Source organism: Salvia splendens, chromosome 12 (genome assembly GCF_004379255.2).
Source record: "Salvia splendens isolate huo1 chromosome 12, SspV2, whole genome shotgun sequence".
Classification (NCBI taxonomy): domain Eukaryota; kingdom Viridiplantae; phylum Streptophyta; class Magnoliopsida; order Lamiales; family Lamiaceae; genus Salvia; species Salvia splendens.
In genome coordinates, this window is record NC_056043.1 from 21,011,681 (window position 1) to 21,033,964 (window position 22,284).

The 22,284-nt window shown below is 38.8% G+C and overlaps 1 long non-coding RNA gene and 1 pseudogene across 6 annotated transcripts; both read right to left on the minus strand.

Annotated features, from left to right (window-relative positions):
* Window positions 1-389: 389 nt before the first annotated feature.
* Window positions 390-13,145, minus strand: LOC121758721. 6 transcript variants are annotated; one of them, XR_006041550.1, is made up of 8 exons: window positions 12,033-13,145; window positions 10,903-11,064; window positions 9,639-9,685; window positions 3,304-3,425; window positions 2,210-2,276; window positions 1,194-2,136; window positions 1,025-1,087; window positions 390-847 (listed from the first exon to the last, which is right to left on the minus strand). It is a non-coding gene; the product is annotated as an uncharacterized LOC121758721 (long non-coding RNA). The 6 variants fall into 6 exon arrangements; XR_006041548.1 differs by having other exon boundaries at window positions 390-858; XR_006041546.1 differs by having other exon boundaries at window positions 390-938.
* Window positions 13,146-16,841: 3,696 nt separating this feature from the next.
* Window positions 16,842-19,624, minus strand: LOC121759699 (annotated as a pseudogene).
* Window positions 19,625-22,284: the final 2,660 nt, after the last annotated feature.

The window sequence follows — 22,284 nt, forward strand, 5'->3', positions numbered from 1 at the left end:
AATATGCACAATTTAGTGAAACAATACTGAATATTTAGATTTTCAGATGAAATTGCAACATTAAAAAATTTAAACTTCAAATTGCAACATTACTAATCTATGAAATATTTTACAGAAGTTGAAATTGATTTTGTTTCTTCCTTGCGACTTTAAACTTCCTCTAATAAACTAAATATTTTACAGAAGTTGAAATTGATTTTGTTTCTTCCTTGCGACTTTAAACTTCCTCTAATAAACTATGATGCAGACTAATCATTAAAATTCCAATAAGAAAAGACAATAAAAAGGGGAATTAAACCCAATGAATTTTGGCAAGCACATTTGGAAGAAATTTTGAATAGTTGTCACATTTTCTATTCGTCCCAATATAGACGGCAAAAGACTAAGAATAAGTTGTAGAAAATTGCAACTTTTCTAATATCAAAATAGATATAGATTCGACTTGTAATCATCTTTAATTTAATGAACCAACCACTCTTCATAGCCTCTACTCTCCTATCATAACCTTCACCCTTCATTCTTCATCAAGGAAACCGAAACCAAAATCAAAATCGAAACGCAGTTGATGAGACGATACCTGGAGTGATGGGAAGATCGAGCGATTTCAAGTTTTGGGAAGAAAGGTTATCGGTTGGTCACCGTTGCTGCGAGGATGAGTTGTTTGAATTCCAAATGTTCGGAGAAGATCAAGTTGAAGCGCCATCGCCTCCACTGTGGAGAAGACCGGAAACCTCCACTTTGCTTCCTGAGAACCACCAGTATAGCTGCCTCTCCCCAACGTCCCGTTTAAGGGCAATTGTTGATGGTAGAAGGGAGCTCATGGAGATGCTCAAAGACGTTCCTGAATCTTCATATGAACTGACGCTCAAAGATATAGTCGAGCATCAAGACAAGGAGGGTGCGGTAACAGATGACGAGAAAGTGAAGCATAAAACCCCCTTGATAACGAAAAGCGCCAACACTAAACCAATATGCAGGAGCGAAAGCATGGAAAGCGAAGTGTTTTTACTAAAGATGTTCTTACCTGTATCTCTCAGTTCAAAGAGGAAGAAGAAGGCCAAGACGAGAAAGCACTCAAGAGAGGGACCTGATAAACAAGCAAATAAAGAGTGGTGGAAGATTATATATTTAGCCATAACAGATTATCGGAAGAGTAGAAATATCATCAGAAAGAGTAATATCAGTAATCTTACCAGGTACACTTTCCCCAATCTTTGCTCTTAGCAGTAGAGTCATCATAGTTTTGGCATAGAAAAAATAGGCTATGGAAACAAATAATATCGATCAAAACGTAAAGAACCTCAATGTTCAAAGCACTGAATAGACTTTAAGCAGTATAGATGAATACAGGGAATCAGAATATAAATGAACTTGCAGAACGTACGGAATTGATAGCTTCTCGTATCGTACTTATTTCAACTCCAAAACTGTACAGCCTAGTTAATAATTACTCCATACCTTGTCAATATCTTTCAGCGAGAAGAAATACAAATCAAGAGGACAGGGAGGGTGCCTGTTCTGTAAAAAATCGCAGAGTTGCAAAAGTTGATCATGTAGATCAAGCACAGCAAGGAGATTATATACGAAATGCTGCGAATCCAGATGCTCAAATCTCAAGTGTAAGCATGCCTGAAAGCTGAAACCTTCCAGATCCCAGTTGAAAGCAGAATTTAATCTTAGTCGCAAATATTTTACCAGCAGTTGCTAAGCAATGAAGCCACAACCACAGTAGCAAGAGCCGACAAGTTGTATAATTTTGAAAATGGCAATCAAGCAGGCTACTAATGTATTTTTTCTGACAAATCAATTCCAGATGGTCCAGATCGTTCTAATTTCATTTCTAGTAATAACAAATGATAAAAAGACAAGAAAAATTGTCACAAGAACATGTACTAGCAGTTAAAATTCACATCAGAAGATGCTGCCTGTGAGATATTTCCATTTCCTATTTAAAAATAAAATCCACTAACGCACAGCAAGACTCAGTACTCCAACCACTGAGCGTCGGTTGATATCGAGAACTATCAACTTGTGACACTGTGTAATGAACATGATACAAAGACATGTTGCCATGATCCTTTGAAATTCTACGCATCATCTTCGGTGTCATTTAAAATAGCTCCTCTTACTTTAGACCTGTAAAAGGAGATTATGGCCATCAAACTAGATTCTAAGCAATTAATCAAACATGCCAAAAACCGATAGTAACCTGCGGTATGCCGGTACAACACGGTTAGTTCCCTTTCTTACGTTTGTGTCAGAAGCAGTTTTCTTGTCTACAATTCCAGCACAAAATGTTGAGGGGGGAAAATGTCAGTTCCAAATATTAGAATAAGAGAGCGTAAATTCCTCCAAAGCAGGCCGCTTAAAGTTACATTACTAAAGTTGGCCATGGAAAAAACTACTACATCCATCCCGGCTAAGACGACACATTTCTTGGCCGGGCCGGGCCGGGATTAGGAGTTATTGGTTAATGTGTTTAATTGGAGAGAGAAAAGGGGGTGTAAGTATTAAAATAGAGAGAGATAAATATTTTAATTGGATTGAGAAAAATTGGAAGTGTATAAATTGGACATACAAAGTTTCCAAAATTAGAAATGTGTCATCTTATCTGGAAGACTAAAAAGGAATGCATGTGATCTTAGCTAAGACAGAGTGAGTATATACGTATAATTCAACAGTTGAATTGAATACTTTCCCCGTCCCACTATATGTGAGGAATTTCTTTTGGGCACGAGATTTAAGAAAATGGTATTTATTGAGTTAGGTGGAGAGTATAAAGTATGAGAGAGGAAAAAGTAGGAGAGAATAAAGTAAAAGAGATGGAATAAAGTATGAGAGATAAAGATGTTGCTTCTTACCAAAAAAAGAAAATCAATCACTTATGGTAGGACAACCCAAAATGGAATTGATCACTTATGGTGGGACAGAGGGAATACAACATTACCCATTATGTACCACAAAAATGATCTCAACTGATGATGCTTCATTGGTAGCTAGCTTGTAGTTTTTCATTAAGATTTAAAACAATTAGAGGAATGGAGAGTAATTATTAAACTGTAATAGTTACTAATTTCATTGCTCAAGCATATTCTAAAAAACTTGTCAGAAGGCACTAGCAAATCCTGCAGATAACATTAATTGTTCGGGGCTCCAAGGAGTAAAAGATGTCCTTGAGTAACAGATCAGGTACTTAGTAACAAGCAAATGCAAAGAGCTACATGATAAACAGAAAGTTTTTCTAAAAAACATGAAGGGAAAAATGAAAGGATTACGAACTTTCTTATATTGAAGAATTGATACCTGGTGACTCTGCTGAAACTATAGCAGATGAAGAACCTTGGTCTTTTCTATCATTTATTTTCTGTGACTTGTGCTTTCCTGAGTAAAATGTCATGTTTATTCTGGAGATAAGCATTCTTCTCCTGAGACGGGTTGAGTAAATATCATTAGAAAAACAAAACCCAAAATATCAACTTGACAAAAAGTATGGCAACCATCAATGTGACAAGAAAATAGGAAGTAGATTCAATTTTTTTCCATATATAGATATGGGTGAGATACATGAATAAACATTGTACATGGGTACAAAATATTAAGGAGTAAAGAGGAAATGCTTATCTAATTTAAAAAATACAGTGGCATGATCTAAACTCAGGTAGGGAAAACTCTTAGCCATAAAGATGTTAACATATTTATAAGCGGTGTTCAATGACCTTATCCCAGCACCAAAAAGTGGAAGTTGTTCAAAAGCTGTGTCCAGTGACATTTTTCTAGCATAAAAAAGTAGGGTCCCTCACTCAAAACAGTTCTATTGTCACTGTTGGGATTTACGCACACAAGGCTTTCACACACTCAATAAGATCACTCACACACTCACTGTTGTATGAGATCACACAATGCAGAAAACACACACACTCACACTTTGAGTATTGAAGATGATAATCTTGGAGAGAAAACTGGAAAACTCTTTATTGCTTAAACTCTACTCTAAACTACATACATGGTGAGCTATTTAAAGCTCTATAATCACGTAGCAACTGCTACTAACTAACTACAAGAAGAATCAAGAAAGCAAGAAGAATAACCGCTACATCTCAGCTAACTAACTGCTGCTCCAACGGCTAGTTCGGCTAGGTTGCTTCTACCTTCTCGGTTCAAGACCGAACTCCTTCCTCGGTTCAAGACCGAACTCCCTCCTCGGCTTACAACCGAACTCATTCTCGGCTTACAACCGAACTCTTCCTTCTCGGCTCATTCAGCTCAACGCCGAGCTTCCTTACCGAGCTTCCATACCGAGCTTACCGACTTCTGCCTTCTTCTTCTTCTCGGCTAGTTCCAGGCTAGTTCCAGCTCGGTAAGCCGAGCTTACCGAACTCCTTTCTAGCCGAGCTTCTTCCAACTGAAATGAGCACTCCATTATTACAATTCTCCACCTGAGGGCTCATCTCAGTTCTTGCACAAACATTGATCAATTTCTTGCAATGATCAAACTTGTCTCTACCTAGAGACTTTGTTAGCATGTCAGCCGGATTGTGCAAGGTGTTAATCTTAATCACCTTCACTCTCCCCTTTTCAATCTCATCTCTAATGAAATGCAACTTTATGTCTATGTGCTTGCTCCTTTCATGAAAACCCGGATGTTTAGCCAAGCACATAGCTGAGCTGCTGTCACAATGAATCACCATTGTCTTTTGGTCAAAACCAAAGTCAGAAATCACTCCCTGAATCCAAAAACTCTCCTGTACAGCTGCAGTGAGAGCTATATACTCTGATTCTGTTGTTGAGAGAGCAACAACACTTTGCAACCCTGACTTCCAGCTGATTACAGTTCCAAACATGGTGAAAAGATAACCTGTTTGGGACTTTCTGTTGTCCAGGTTTGCAGCATAGTCTGCATCACAATAGCCCTGCACAACCTCCTCAGATTCACCTTCCCAGCCATTGAACACAATCCCCCAGTCCTTAGTTGACTTCATGTACCTCAATATCCACTTAAGAGCATTCCAATGCTCCTTCCCCGGGTCTGCCATGTATCTGCTAGTCACTGAGATAGCATGAGCCAAATCTGGTCTTGTACAAATCATAGTGTACATAACACTTCCAACCACACTTAGCATAAGGGATAGCCTCCATCTCATCAGCCTCTTGCTTAGTTTTAGGGGCTTGTTCCTTTGATAGCTTAAAACTCTGGGACAGAGGAGTTGATGCAGCTTTTGCATTTTCCATTTTGAATCTCTGCAAAACTTTCTCAATATAGTCAGTTTGCAGCATCCACAGCTTCTTGCAGCCTCTATCTCTCTGAATATGTATGCCTAGGATCTTCCTTGACTCTCCTAGATCCTTCATTTCAAAGCTTGACTTCAGATCTTGTTTAACTTTCTGAATTTCTGTCATAGAAGGCCCTGCAAGTAGCATATCATCCACATAGAGTAATAGGTAGGCAATGGGAGTCTTGCCTGCCTTCTTGATGTAGATGCAATCATCATATTCTGACTTGGAGAAGCCAATCTTCTTCATCTGTGCATCAAACTTCTTATTCCACTGTCTAGGACTTTGCTTAAGTCCATAAAGACTTTTCTGTAACAGGCACACCTTGCCTTCTTCTCCAATCTTCACATAGCCCTCTGGCTGTTCCATGAAGATAGTTTCCTCTAGATCTCCATTGAGAAAGGCTGTCTTCACATCAAGCTGTTGTAGCTCCCAGTCAAGCTGATTCACCACAGCCAATAGAATCCTAATCGAAGTGTGCTTCACAACAGGTGCAAACACTTCATTGAAATCGATTCCCTCCTGCTGTGTAAAGCCTCTAGCCACCAGCCTTGCCTTGAACCTGATTCTGTCTTTATCAGTGGTTTCTACCTTCTTTTTAAACAACCACTTGCAACTGATCAGCTTCCTCTCCTTTCCATCTGTATTCAGCTTGGATTTGTCCACCAAAATCCATGTTTTGTTCTTGAGTAAAGACTCTATTTCCTCATTCATGGCTTCAATCCATCTTTCTCTATCTTTACTCTGCATAGCTTCTTTATATGTGAGTGGATCTGCACCATCAATACCTTCAGCTGCACACAGAGCATAATACACAACATCAGAGAACTTTGTTGGTGGCCTTGTTTCTCTTCTAACTCTGTCCCTTGCAAGCTGATAGTCTCTGATGGAGTCTGATATAGACTCACCAGCCTGGTTGCCCTGAGTTGGAGCCTCTTCTTTATCTGAATCAGACTCACTCCCTGAGTCAATAACTCCACCTGCTCCTAGGCCAACCCCCACAGGCTCCACCTTGAAGAAATCACCCTCATCTTCATTGGAGTCCGGCTTATCTTTCAGGAATGGCATCTGATCCTCCAAGAACACCACATCCCTACTCACCAAGACCTTCTGCTTACCGGGCTCAATACACCAGAGCCTATACCCCTTAACACCCCTCTGATACCCCAGCAAGATACATTTCAGAGCCCTAGCTTCAAGCTTACTTTGCCTAGCATGAGCATAGGCTGCACACCCAAACACCTTGTATTTTGAGTAGTCACTATGAGCTCCATACCACATGTAATCAGGAGTTTCAGATTTCAGGGCAGTAGATGGGCATTTATTGATGAGATAGGCTGCTGTATACACAGCCTCACCCCAGAATCTGCTGCTCAAACCAGACCCAAGAAGTAAGCACCTCACCCTCTCTAGGATTGTCCTATTCATCCTTTCCACAACACCATTTTGCTGAGGATTACCAGGAACAGTCCGGTGCCTCTTCATACCCTTCTCTTTACAGAACAGATCAAACTCAGCAGACAAGAACTCTAGGCCATTGTCTGTCCTTAAGCATTTAACACTTCTACCCTTCTCTAGCTCAACCTCCTTACACCATATCTTGAACTTTGTGAGTGTTTCAGATTTTTCTTTAAGAATATATACCCACAACTTTCTTGTATAGTCATCAATGATAGCTAGATAATACTTTCCTCCACCAATTGAACACACCGGTGAAGGCCCCCAAAGATCACTATGTATGTAGTCTAATGGGGCTGTAGAAGAGTGAATACCTGTAGGATAGGGTGCCTTCTTAGCCTTTCCAAGTATACATTGCTCACAGGGGTTCATCTTGTTGAAATCTCCAGAGATCAGGCCCTTCTTGATGAGTTCTTTCAAGCTTCCTTCGGCTGGGTGGCCCAATCTCTTGTGCCATAGCATTATGGAATCATCTGACACTGCATTGCTTTCTCCATCAACAGCCTTAGCCTTCAGATAATAGAGAATATGCTCTCTGTCAGCCTCCATCATCACTGCATCTCCAGATTTCACAAACAATTTTCCTTGACTCATCAATATGGTGAACCCTTTCTGTTCCAGCATTCCCAATGAGATGAGGTTCCTCTTTACTTCTGGAATATACCTCACCCCAGTTAGGATCTTTATAGAGCCATCTTGTAGGCTTAGCTTTACCTTCCCTATTCCTTTGATCTGACAAATGTGGTTATTACCAAGAACAACCGTACCCGATGCTTCTTGAAGATCATGAAACCAGCTTCTATTGGGGCACATATGGAAGCTGCACCCCGAGTCCATTATCCACCTATGACTGACCCCACTATCACTGATATTCATGAGTTGAGCCGGGGGATCAGCACTCTCCACACAATCAGATTGATTGTGTCCCTCTGAGGCCATCTTTCTCTTCCATGCATGACAATCTTTCTTCAAATGTCCAGGTTTCTTGCACCAATAGCAAGCTCTGGTTTCCTTCTGAGCATCTGAACTTGAGGGTTTAGGGCCCTCAAACTTCTTCTTGAAGTTCTGCTTCTTGAACTTCTTCACATTCAAGGCCTCTGCAGCTTGAACATTGGAGCTTGCAGAGCCTCTGTTGGCTGTCTTCTGGAGTTCTTTGGCCATCAAGGCTGAATAGACTTCTGCATAGGTGATAGGTTTATCTCTTCCATAGATAATTGCATCACTTAGCTGGTCATACGAGCTAGGCAAGGCATTCAAGGTGAGAATGGCCTTATCCTCATCTGAGATCTTGACATCAACAGATCCCAGGTCATCAATGATCTTGTTGAACTCCTCTAGCTGCTCAATGATGGACCTATCTCCAGAAAAACTATAGGCATACAGCCTCTTCTTGAGATACAGCCGGTTAGCCAAGGATTTGGCCAAGTAAACTTCATCTAACTTGTCCAAGATCTCCACCGCAGTCTTGGCTTCTTGAACTTCCCTCAAGACCTTATCTCCAAGGCACAGAATCACTGCAGAATGTGCCTTGAGCTGCATCTCCTCCATCTTTGCCTGAGCTTTTTCATCAAGCACTGGAGCCTTTCCTTTCTCATCTGGTTTTGCAAGAACTGCCGCCAAGCCTTGTTGAATTAAAACCGCCTTCATCTTCATCTTCCACAGGCCATAATCATTCTTGCCTGTGAACTTCTCTGCATCAAGCCTTGCTGCCATCTCTGAAACCGTTTGATCCTCTGCAAATCAGCTTCAATATCCCTTTCCCACATACGGCGCCACTTGTTGGGATTTACGCACACAAGGCTTTCACACACTCAATAAGATCACTCACACACTCACTGTTGTATGAGATCACACAATGCAGAAAACACACACACTCACACTTTGAGTATTGAAGATGATAATCTTGGAGAGAAAACTGGAAAACTCTTTATTGCTTAAACTCTACTCTAAACTACATACATGGTGAGCTATTTAAAGCTCTATAATCACGTAGCAACTGCTACTAACTAACTACAAGAAGAATCAAGAAAGCAAGAAGAATAACCGCTACATCTCAGCTAACTAACTGCTGCTCCAACGGCTAGTTCGGCTAGGTTGCTTCTACCTTCTCGGTTCAAGACCGAACTCCTTCCTCGGTTCAAGACCGAACTCCCTCCTCGGCTTACAACCGAACTCATTCTCGGCTTACAACCGAACTCTTCCTTCTCGGCTCATTCAGCTCAACGCCGAGCTTCCTTACCGAGCTTCCATACCGAGCTTCCATACCGAGCTTACCGACTTCTGCCTTCTTCTTCTTCTCGGCTAGTTCCAGGCTAGTTCCAGCTCGGTAAGCCGAGCTTACCGAACTCCTTTCTAGCCGAGCTTCTTCCAACTGAAATGAGCACTCCATTATTACAGTCACCAAGTTAGCTTCCCAATGGAGCTAGTTGCATAACCGCAACAGAGATCTAAATTGTCATAATCAACACATTGGAGAATTTTGGAGTGCTTGATTCTTAGGAAGCAAATATAAATCGCTTGATTTGATATCACAAATGCAATGAGAGTATTAGTGGCACAAGTGAAATACCACAATAACAATTATTACTGAAATTACAAAAGGCGAAGATTAACAACAGTCTATAGCTAGAATCCTCAACTAGAAGAGAGAAATAGCAAGAAGAAACTCTAAGCCAGCTTTTTATACATGAAACTACAAGAGTCGGAAAGAAACCAGAAAATTTCTCAGTCTCAAGTTTGCAATGAATAATAGGCCTAACATATCTACTTGGTTGACACAGGAAATAGAAGAAAGGTAAAATACTACAACATCCTGATCATATAAGCATTCAGAAAAAAGATAAAGATTGATAAAACGTGTTCCTTATATTTATTACAGGAACCACTCTTTGGCCAGCAATAACAAGTACCTGTTCAGTAGCTAGAGCTTTTTGCAAGTGATATTTGCTCCCTTTCTCTGATGCACAGACACATAGACAGAAGTCTTTAGCATTAGTAACAATAATAATACTAATAATAACAACAACAACAATAAGAATAATAACAAATACAATACAAAAACAAAAGTACCCATAAACTCATGACATCTGTCACATATTGGATGTATAAGTGAATGATCAAAGAGCTTGCATTTATTATTTATTATTGAAATGGAAACACCTGATTAGAAGTGCTCGTGTAATGAATTGGGTGAGAAGCTATTTCTTATATAGTCATTTATAACAATCTCCTCCCACAGTAAAACAACAAATACAACTCTCACTCCTACTTAATGTGAGTTCGTTAAATTATTCACGTGTGGACAAACTGTGGGACAAAAACTATGGAGAAAAGATTGGTACCTAGTTTAAGCATTCACAACTGTAAGGGAAATGAAATACAACAGATATACATTCCTTCACCAATGAAGATTCATTTATCTTTGATGTAGAGCAATTATGACAACTTAAGTAAACATTGGAATTGATCTAGTAGTAAAACTATCAACAAACACTTGAAACAAGTTGATAAAAAAATAGCAAGCTTCGGTTATTCAGTAGTAAGGATTTTTTAGAAATAAAATCAAGAAAAACACATCACCAGACGCGATAGCCAACAGTATTATTTGTTTTAGAAAAACAGTACCATTTGGGGATAATTGTTGAATAAACCATGACAGTTGCCTTAGTTTGCAAATTTGACACTACTCTAAGAGCCTTTGAATAAGCACCACATTTTAATTAATAGAAAATTCATCAACTCTAACCTTTTTCATGTTAAAAAAAACTCCAGTTTATTTGTAAAATGCATTTCAGAACAGGGACAAAATTCACCAAAAAATAAAAATGTTGAATTTGCTACATCGTTGATGGTATTGTTCACATGTTTTAAATTTCATGTTAATACGCAATTTAGGGAAAAAGTCATTATCTATTCAGCAATTAACCCTACGTTATACTTTTAAAAACTGTAAACGCTATTGACGAAAACCACATGGGTAGATCTTAGTAAACAACCCCTTCTGGAGGAATCAAGAAAGTTTCATTTTTAAATGTAGAAGAGAAAAAGAACTCTCTTAACAGTGAGCTAATTCTCAACTAAAGTAAAACCTAACCATATTTATGAGTGGATTTAATTCTGCAGATTGAGATGAGGAAGACTTTATACTTCTATGTAATTTAATCAATACAAGACCTTCTGCAAGTGAACACTCAGTGTCCTTGAAACCATTGTATAGTTCGAGTGAAAGAATTGCCATTTCTTCACTAGCAGCACCATTGACGAGCTTACAAAGGGCTAACAAGATCCGTGGCATTCCTTTTGCTTTTTGGCAGATTAATTTTTCCTGAGAAGCACCTAAAGTCACAAAGGACATTAGGTATAGCTTGATGCAAATTTTTTGGAAGATATTACAAAATCATAAACTGGGTACAGAAAATATATCAGAAAATATCATCCTCCCAAACTGATAAGGTTTACATATAAATCTCCTTTACTCATGAAAATTACTGACGTTAGATATACTTAGATAGGCAATAACCTGACGAAACAAGTTTTGGAAAGTTGGTCACTGCTGTACACTGAGCACAAAATAATTTTATCAGAAACAATAAGAAAAAGAAATACTAAAAATTAAAAGTCAAAAGAGTGATTCTGTTTAGTTTACATATATCTACGCTTCACCGCAAATATGAGGCAAACAATGATATGGTAAAAACCACATGCTTCTTTTCTATCTTTCCTAATTGGTGTTGTAAAGAAAATAAAGCTCCACTCCGCTAAGCGAAGCGAAGCAAAACAAAAAAGTCTTTAATTTTCATGTGTTTTGATTTCTAGATTATTTTCATATTTTAAGCTTTTCATCGTACAATGTTACTGCTAGCTTTCCATGTTAAATAATAGTATTGATTAGATTTACTATATTTCTGTGGATTATATAGGTTTGAAAATAGAATTACATGGCTATTCTACATGTAAATTGTAAAGAAGGGCTTGGAAGGGCTTTTTAGTTACACACTTATGCATTGCTTGCTAAAAGGTTTCCCAGGGAGAGAAACGTCATTCTAATAAAAACAGATCAAAATACTTTTAATTTGAATATCGTTTTCATGTTTCTAGTATTTACTATGTTAAGAGAGAGAGAGAGATGTCTTTTCGATAAAAAAAGTTCAAATAATTTAGATCTCCGGTCTCGGCCGTGAAGAATAGAACATGCTATCAGTTCACGAGAAAGAGGTCACTTTTTCTTCTCAGTTCATGTTTACAGCAAACTGAGACCCTTCACTATGATGATTGTGAATACAAGACTAAGAGTGTTGGATTACCTTCCAATTCTGATACACCATCCAAGACAAGCTTCACATCTCCTGATTTTAGGGAAGTCGTGATGTAGTCGATATACTCAGACCATGAGCCACCAATCCCTATATCATCTCAAAATACCCCAGCAAGCCTTACCCGTAATATTCTCTCTTGTAATTGAATCCATATCATGCGACAGCTAATATGAAATAACATATGAGGTAAGAAAATGCAAGACACAGACCATGGCACATGCCACATAGGTCCTTTGAGCTAGCCACATGCCTCGGAAATTAAAACCAAGATCATAAAAATAGCTCCAATTGCAGCATTTCTTACTTTATATTCCTCAGAGGCAACGATCACCAACAATACTAGGTGAATGTTACTGCTTATAAACATCTATCAAAGGCAAAATAATTAAAACCCAAATATATCAGTTAACTCCAAGTTAGACTATAATGGATAGCTTAGTTTCCGATGTTTTTGACCTTTGAACCCACAGTATATATAGCAATGTGCCAAGAAACAAGTCATCCAAATGAAGGTAAGAGAGTTCATAACACATTTGCCAAATACTCTTAATTTGCCCCATTTTCAAGGCTGAAGCAAACCTAAATTGCGAAGAAAAGACTCAATGCCAGTATTTCCAAAAAAACAAAAGAAAAAAGAGATCAATCTTCTATTTTCATTTTCATTACGATTAGAGCATCATCACTTCAGTAATTGTTCTCGGTAAGTGATCAATAACTGAAACAACCCGCGAAAATATAGCAGGAATCCAAACATTAAACTGGAACAAGAAAACAAAAGAGGAAACAGTTTGGATTAATAATATGTGAGGATGAAAAGATTAAATTACCAAGTCTTCCAGCTGATGGCGAGACCTAATGACCTGAAATGTATTGCTCTGAAAATCGGTGGCGACAACTCTGAGAGCCGAATCGTCGCTTCCATTAAGGTGCACGCAATACAGAAACGGCGCCGGCGAGGAGATTTGCTGCGACGGAGATGACCACTCCGCTACCACTCTCCCAAATATCGGATGCATTCTTCTTAACTTCAAATTATTTGGCTTTGAAATTAGCAAACTTTAATTGATGAATGATACAAGTACATTTTTAACGGAAATAGGTCCAATTGATCTCGTAATCACTTTTGAAACTATTTATAACAAATATATTCACTGTTATAAATTTATTGTTAATACCAAATTATCATTAAATATCACAAATACAGTACTACAATATATGAATATAGGATAGGATGTAATCAAAATAGAACTAATTTTTTATCCAGAATTCTCATTATTAGATATGACTAATTTTATTAGTATTAGTTTATTTTAGAAGGTACAAATTTTAAAACTATGGAGGTCAATATAAGATTGTTTCAAATTATATTCTCTAAAATTAATTCAAAACTAACTACAAATGTCCTCGTAAATGAATATAAATGAATTTTGTATTTTTCAAATCTGGATTTTTTAAATGAATTAAAAATGAACTTTCTGTTATCTAAAACTGATAATTCTACATCTCTGCATTAGAATTAGTTCTTAGTATATCACAGTCCATCAATTATATTTTGAAATGTTGAATTATCAAAAAATGCATTGGTTGTATGCGAAGCACGATACTACGTCCTTAGCGCAAAGTATTGTGTTGCAATAGGTAGTGCACACACATTGCAACCGCGCTTTGGCTTGCGAAAGCACGCACACATATGGGTGAGTCAATCATCACATATGGAGTCCATCAATTATATTTTGAAATGTTGAATTATCAATTGCAGCAAGATCTGCCCCTCCGTTGCCAACTGCGCTACGCCCCTGCGGGCGAAATGTTGAATTATCAAAAATGCATTGGTTGTATGCGAAGCACGGTACTACGTCCTTAGCGCAAAGTATTGTGTTGCAATAGGTAGTGCACATATTGCAACCGCGCTTTGGCTTGCGAAAGCACGCACGCATATGGGTGAGTCAATCATCACATATGGAGTATTGGAGTCAATTCACATAAGTTCGACTTCAATCCACACAACTCATCATTCGGTCCATTTTTTCACTCATGCAAAACCATTGCTCTCGAACCTCTTTGCGGATGATCATGTTGGAATTGTGATTGGTCAAAGAATTTTGATCAATAATAAACATAACGAGACATTTAATTTTACGCAAATAGAGAATTCTTGCGGCATGACCTAAAACCCTTAGTTGACGAACTAATAAGGTTTCAGAAGTAGCGTATATATTATTTTGAAATGATCATTAGTGGTAGTTAACATTTTTATAAATATATTTTTCTTTTTTTCAAATTTTATCATTTATGGGTCTCACTATCTAACTTCGACTACTTTTTATCCTTCTCTCACTTTCAATTAAAATACCCCAAGTCGGTGCGACGGCGCGAAATCGCTTCAGATATTTCAATGGCAGGTGGCAAAGGATTTCCTCGACGAGATCGAACGGTAACGCCATTTCAATTTGACGCGAATAGAGAGTTCTTGCGGTGTGACCTAAAACCCTTAGCTGAAGTGCTAATAAGGTATTAGAAATAGCATCTTATATTGTCTCTAAATAATCATTAGTGGTTGTTAACATTTTTTTTTTGTAATGGAGCCATTGATAAAAAGTTTTTGCTTACATGAAGTTATTATTTTAGGATTTCGTCACAATTTGGTTTTTATCAAATTGCAACTATCTTTAATAAATTAGTACTCCTTCAGTTCCATGGAAATATGCTGAATTTTTTTTATCTATCCATACAAACAGTCTATATCCATTTATTGAAACTTATTCTTCTTCTTTTCTATTTTATCATTTATGAGTCTCATTATCCACTACATTATTTCAACTACTTTTTTCCTTCTCTCACTTTCAATTAAAGTACCCCAAGTCGATGCGACGACGCGGAATCGCTTCAGAGATCTCACTGCAAGCGGCAAAGGATTTCCTAGACGAGATCAAACGGAAACACTATTTCAATTTTTTGCAAATCGAGAGTTGTTACGGCGTGGCCTAAACCTAAAACCCTTAGGTGAGGTGCTAATAAGGTTTTACAAGTAACGTCTTATATTGTTTCTGAATGATCGTTAGTGGTAGTGCTTATTCATTTGAGTATATTCAAAGGACTTTCTAGTACTACATCTACATTTTTAAAATTTTAATTTTTGTGAACTCTTTAAAGGAAACGTGTTGAGAAAATGTTATTGATCGCTATAACAAGGTACTCTTGTTATCCCAAGGAAGATGATGACCTATTTCTTGAGCGGCACAAGAATTTTATGCAGTTATATTTTGTTTATTAGATGGAGAGAATAAAGTAAAAGAGAAGTAATAAAGTAGAGATAAAATAATTTTCATTTTTAGTAATGTGTCATCTTCTGTTAGATAAACTAAAAAGGAAAGAGAGTCGTCTTAAGTGGGATGGGGAGTATGAGCTAAAGTTTCTATTGAGCGCATTGAATGTATGCTTCGAGCCCACTGTTGTTATTTTTAGGGTGCAATTTAAGTACACAAAAAAGTAATAATTTCTTAAAAATACTACTTCTACAAGCGTACATATGTGCAATGCAGTATAAAAGGTGTCGAACCAACATAGAGGAGATTAATTGCTAAAACTAGCAAACCTAACTAAAAAGCAGTAAAATAGTTTAATTTTGGGTTTTTGATCAAGAGGCGAGTGAAGGACGGAACGAGAAAGAAAAATGCAAGAGAATCACGATAAAGAGGGAAGACTACTCCTAGCTTGTTTTGGGCCACTTGTTCACACGAATCCTAATGTCTAATTAATTTCCATTATTTATCGGGATCGTGTTGATTTTACCCTCTCACGCAGCTGATCACTGATTGTGGAAATTACACACTTAAGATAAGCTGACCATGTCTCCTAGGCTCTACTCACCAACCCATCTTTTCTACAGTCGCATAATAAGCTCGGGTTTGGCTTCTAAAAATATTCAACGCACAAGATCCACCCCGAGATATCCCCTGATCAGTTTTAGCATATGGTTCCTTATCTGTGTTAGCTCCCTACTCCAAGTTAAAGAGACATTGACGTTAAGGCCTTTACTAGATTAAGTTTGTTAGCAAAATCCAATACGGCTAGAAATAAACACAGACAAGAACCAAAATACAAAAATCAATCAAGACACAATCATGAATTCATATTTACAAGCTTCCCTAACTAACTAAGAGTAATCCCTAAAATCTAGCCACTCATAGTGCGCAACAATACAAGAAAACAAGTAAATGTTACCATATGGACAAGATTAAGGAAGAATTAGCCTCAAGCTTCTTATTCTTCCTCAAGAAAATGGACTTCAAGCCTCTTTCTCTCTCTAAAAATCATCTCCAACCACCAAAAGATGCCTTGGAAGTCGTGCCCTAGCTATTTAAATAGTTAGGACTTAAAAAATAGACCCAGTAACATTTTCCCGGTCAGGCGTTTTTTCTATATCTCGATATTCCGCCAAATCGCCTGTTCGGGCAACTTTCGCCAGGCCCGCGCGTTTTTCACTACAATGCGCAGTCTTCGTAAATCAGCCATATCTTCTTCTACCGGAGGTGAATGCATTGGAGGTATCCACGCGAAGCTTTTTCGAAGGTAAATGCAAAGGTGGTTTTTTGTCCACAATATATCAAAATGAGTCCATTTTCTTAAAAAGTACTCCCTCCGTCCCCGATTAAGAGTCACACTTTTCCATTTTGGTCCGTCCCCAATTAAGAGTCACACTTCATTTTTACCATAAATGGTAAGTAGGTCTCACATTCCACTAACTCACTTCACTCACATTTTATTATAAAACCAATATAAAAAGTGGGTCCCACATTCCACTAACTTTTTCAACAAATTTTTCTTTACATTTCTTAAAACCCGTGCCCGGTCAAAGTGTGACTCTTAATCGGGAACGGAGAGGGTATATTAAAATAATGCAATAAAGGACTACAATTTGATTCACCTCTATAAGGTGACTAAAAATCTCAAGATTTTGCGCCATCTACAATTGAAGCTGAATGGAGAAGTGAATCAATTCAAACATATCTTCCAAGCTTATATGAGGAAGCCCTTCAAGTACATCTATCTTACTATATTGAATATTGTTACATCAAAAACTGTGGTGCTGTGTTGGCTCAAGACTCAAGCAGTTGCATCTTCTTCAACTTGTTCTGTTGGATGTTTGTTGTCCTGCTGTAAAATCATGGCTAAATCAAGGCCTTTAACTACATCTGCCATATCGGGCCTCTGTTGCGGCTGCATATCTAAGCATCTTCCTGCAATTCCAACAAACGCTTCCAAACAACCTGCTGAAATCTGCCCCATCAAGCTCTCTTCTATCAGCTCATCCAATTTTCCCTCTCGTATGCAATGCCGAGCCCATCCGGCTAGGCTATGTTTCTCCTCCTCAAGTCTCATGTCCACTGCACCTCTTCTTGATACAACTTCGAATAACACCACCCCGAAAGCATACACATCTGATTTTCTCGTCAGTTTACACTTGAGAAGTACTCCGGATCTAAATATCCGAACGTACCTTTAACGTTGGTGCTGATGTGGGTGAAGGAATCAGTGTTTTGCCCCATTTTGGAGAGTCCGAAATCGGAGATTTTGGCCACCCATTTCTAGTCAAGTAGGATGTTTGTGGACTTGAGTGGATGATGGAGTGCTTGGTGCCATTGTGGAGGTAGTCCAGTCCCTTGGCGGCGCCAAGGCAGATCTGGAGGCACTGCTTCCACATTAAGGGTGGATTGTCGGAATTGTAGATGTGGTCGCGGAGGGTGCCATGGGCCATGTAGTCGTACACCAGGATCATCTCTCCTTCGTCGTCGCAGTAGCCGATGAGGGAGACCAAGTGGAGGTGGCGAAGTCTGGAGAGCATGTCGATCTCAGTGAGGAACTCGCGAGCGCCTTGGCTGGAGGTGGAGTTGAGCCTTTTGATTGTGATGGTGGTGGCAGCGTTGTTGATGAGGCCTTTGTAGACGTTGCCGAAGCCTCCCCTGCCGATGATGAAGTTTTCATCAAAGTTGCTGGTGGCGGTCTTGATCTCGTTGATGGAGAAGTATCTGCATATATCAGAAGGAAGGGAGATGCCTGAATTCGTCGAAAGTGGAACCCACGATGACTTGGTGACGCTCGTGGCCGCGTCCTTCACTTTCCGCTGCCGCCTGAGAATCAGGAAAATCACAGCTGCAACTACGCCGATTACAGTCCCAACCACAATGTAAATCACGGCACCCTTTTTCTTCTTCGGCGGCATGTTCCCCGCTACTGACGCAGGCGGAGACTCGATCTTGAGTTCGGGGTTGGATGCTGCAAAACTTCCTTTCGTATCATTGAGTTTGAAAATTTCCAAACCATTTAGCAAAGAGCTACTATATCCTGTTCCTGGCTGAAGGTAAGTCAACAAAGACAGCCGCAAGTCTTGCTTTCCACGATTTCCATCATCAGGAATCCATGTTATGTAGTATCTGAAGATGGGAATATCAGGGCCGCCGGCCAAGGAGATGACATCAACATCAATATCGACCGAAGAGAAGACATCGACTTCAATATCTGGTTTCTCATTCTTGAAGTTTATTGGAAACACCATTTGGCGTGCCTTTTTATTCCCCCGCACAAATTCACAGAAGTGGAAGCGGAGCAGATAGAAGAATCCAGAATCAACGGGAAATGCCCACTCTAAACTTTTGCTGATGTTGCTCATTGTTCTAGCAGACGTGTATACATTAGGCGGAGCGGTATAGGGAGGAGTACGGTTGTTGTACTTGATCACACCTTCGTCGTTATACAGCGTCAAACAATAGTCGCAGCAGAATACGTAGTGTTCATCCGGACTCCAGCCCCGAAACATGCCACTATCTTCTTCTATCGCAACACTGGCGCCGCCCACATTCAGCCTGTAAAGATTCTCCAAAGCCGTGTTGGAGTTGAGAGGATTAATAAAGCTATTCTCTAATGTGATTTCTCGCCCAAGGTAGAGTTTAGCTGGGATAGACACAATTTCGATTCCATTTACAAAAGCAGAAGAGTTTGGATTAGGAGTGAAGGTTAAATCGAGTCTTTGGGTTGCTCCAATGTTAACGATGAACTCCCTCATAAAAGAAGAACGCCCTAAATAATTGGAATAAAGGAAAGCACTGAAGTTTCTAAATAGGGTGAAGCCATTAGCAGTGACAGAGAATAGAGATTGATGAGCGTCTGAATAAACGTTGGAGTACCAGTAGAGGTGAAGGAATTTCTGGCCTCGGGTGAGGGGAAAAGTGTACGTGAAAGGGGAGTGGAAAATACGAGCAGTCTTGTAAGGGACTGCAAAAACCGAAGGTTTCATGGTGGAAGCATTGGAAAGTGAAGAGATGGGGGTTATTGGTACGTATTTTGAACCTTGATCGCTGTCCCAACTCCGGAGGCTGGTGTCGCTTGTAATTGTTGATGCGCCGCAGCTTAGGAGGATTAATTCCGTGGCGGTGTACGCTGCTGTAGAGGCGCTGCTGATTTTGAGTGTTGAATATATTGAGATGAGCAAGAACAAGTAAAGAGCGTGGGACATCATGATTATAGTGAGATTATATTGAGCTTGTTTAGTAAGCTGAAGTATCTAACTTCTCTCAATAAAATGGCAGTGCAGTGCCTGGAAATGAAAGACTTTTCAAGTCAATGTCTTATATGAACAGATCTTTCCAATAAATTTTATGAAATTAACCCGTGGATGACAAGAAATAGTCTATTTTTCAAATGTGTGGTGAGTATGGTGAGTTTTATCGTAGTGTCATTTTTACGTGGAAAGTTTTTTGGATGGAGAATGACAAACTTTTAGTACATTAGTGTGATCAATTGCTAAGACCATCTCCCACAACAAAACTTAAAATGCAATAGAAAATACCTTCAATAGTATTGCAAAACTAATCCTATTATAGATTTTTAAAGAAAAAAATACTAAAAGTATATCAAAAACACTCTTCAGATTTTAGTTTATTGCATTTCAGTCCAAATCAATATATATTATCAAAATACAAAAAGGAAAGGAAGAGAATTAAAATACAGAAAAACTTGCAGGAAGAAGCATGGCTGTGTGAAGAAGTGTGAAGAAGAAGATATGAATAATAACCTAATTAGTTCTACTAATATTTGATTAGTTTTTAATTAGTGGGTTGGCTCAGTATAAAGTTAAAGATGATTAGTCAAATTAATAATATTAATAACACTACACCGTGTAGTTAGTAAAACAGAAAAAAGTTAGTAAATTAATTAGTCTACACGTACAAAACTGAAAAAAAAGTTACTAGTAAATTAATTCTACTACTACACGTACACTATTATTCTTAATACTACTACAGATACATAATTTTCAATATTAATAATTGTTTATTAGTTTGAAAATTGACAGAATCTTAATTTTAAACAAAATCTTATTATATTTAATTTAAGTTATTGACAAAGGATCATGGGGCTAATGTGTAATTAAATCAAGTATATAGGTGTGATTGAAAAGAATAAAAAGTAAGTGAGTGGATAATATTCTTTTGAGTTTGAGTTTAGTGTAAATGGTTGGAGTAAAATCAATACTTAGTGTGACATTTACACTAAAATGAGTTTAAGTTTAGTGTAATAGTTGGAGATGCTCTAACTCACCCCTTAGAGCATCCACAACCGTGCTCTTGCCAGCGAGCACAGTTGTGGGCCCGACGCCACTATTCCTGCCTGCTCTCTGGCAAGAACACAACACCCACAGTTGTGCTCTTCTGCAAGGATGAGCACAATTCAATTTAAAATTCAATTAAACAAAAACATTTTCATAATATTAAAATTCATTACCCACAATAAATATTACAAATTACAAATAAAATAAAAAAGACATAATTAAAATCCTAAAAATTAAAAATTACATAATTAAAATACTAAAAATTAAAAATTACATAATTAAACTCCTAAAAATTATAAATTACATAATTAAACTCCTAAAAATTAAAAATTACATAATTATTGGCTAATATTACCCGTGGAAGACTACTGATCCGACGACACTAACCCCAATTATTTTTGGAGACCCAATATCGTGGCCTCGTGCGTTTGAAGTTGGATGGGGGTCATAGTTGACCTATCGGCCATATTGAGTTGGCATAAGAGCATCCACAACGAGTTGTTCGGGGGTGGAGGTGGCGCATAGGGAGCAGGTTCAGCACGACGGCGGTTGGCCGCCGCCTTCTTCCTTCCTTGCGGTCGGCGTTGGGAACCGCTCGGTCCGGCGTCGGGGCTACCCAAGTTAGCTCCGGCGAGTTGGCTAGCCACTTCTTCGGAGCCGACGTCGGATAGGGATACCGACCTTGACCGTTGGAGGACCCGCTAGAGGAGGATGTTACGCCTCCCATATACTTCGGGTGCGTCCGCGTATCCTGCCAAACGTTGAGGTACTTGAACGACTTGCAGTTCATGGATTGGTAGGTTGGCGGGCTCGGAAACGCGCAAATTAAGATTGGATCAAGTTATATGGAGGATAACTGAATCGGTTGGACCAGTTAGCAAATTGTCGTTGCCACTTAATCGAATCAATCCTCGAACCGAAACGCGCCAAAGATAATATTTATAACTCCCAATTTCGCACCACTTTAACAGTAAAGCGGCAAGTTCGGGGTCGATCCCACAGAGAAGTTGATGTGTCGAGTGTGTGAGTAGTGAACAGGGGGGTTGGCTGCTGCCACGCTTTAACTTGAGAGTTTTAACTACGGTTTTTATCTAGGCAGAATTCAAACTAGCTAGCTTGATCAATGGAAATTTAAACACTGGGTCAAGTAAATTGCAGGTAATAACAGAAAAGTAAATGCGCGATTTAAAAGAGAGAATAACTTCGATTAAACTAAGATACGATTACAGCGTGAAAATAAACTAAGCTAACACTTCGAAAATAAAGAAAGCGGTAAACAGAGAAGAATCTCAGCGGGAAACTTAAGTTACGCCGACAGAAATGGTTATTCTGCAGCGCTCCCTTCGGTCGCCCTTTTAACTACGCTATCTAAGCTAAACTAGAGATCTGAACTAAACTAAGCTAAGAGAGCAGAACTAAGCTAAACTAAGCTAGAGAGATGAACTAAGCTAAACTAAGCTAAACTAGGCGGAAAGTAAAGTCTCGGATACTTTCTTGTGGTGGCGCAGCCTCTATTTATAAGCTCGATTCGGCCTCCAGCTGGATAACGATCTTGACAGGGAATATTCACTCATGCAGAGGATGAACGACTCATTGATTGCTACGTGCTCTTTCTTCTAGAATAACGACGCTTTT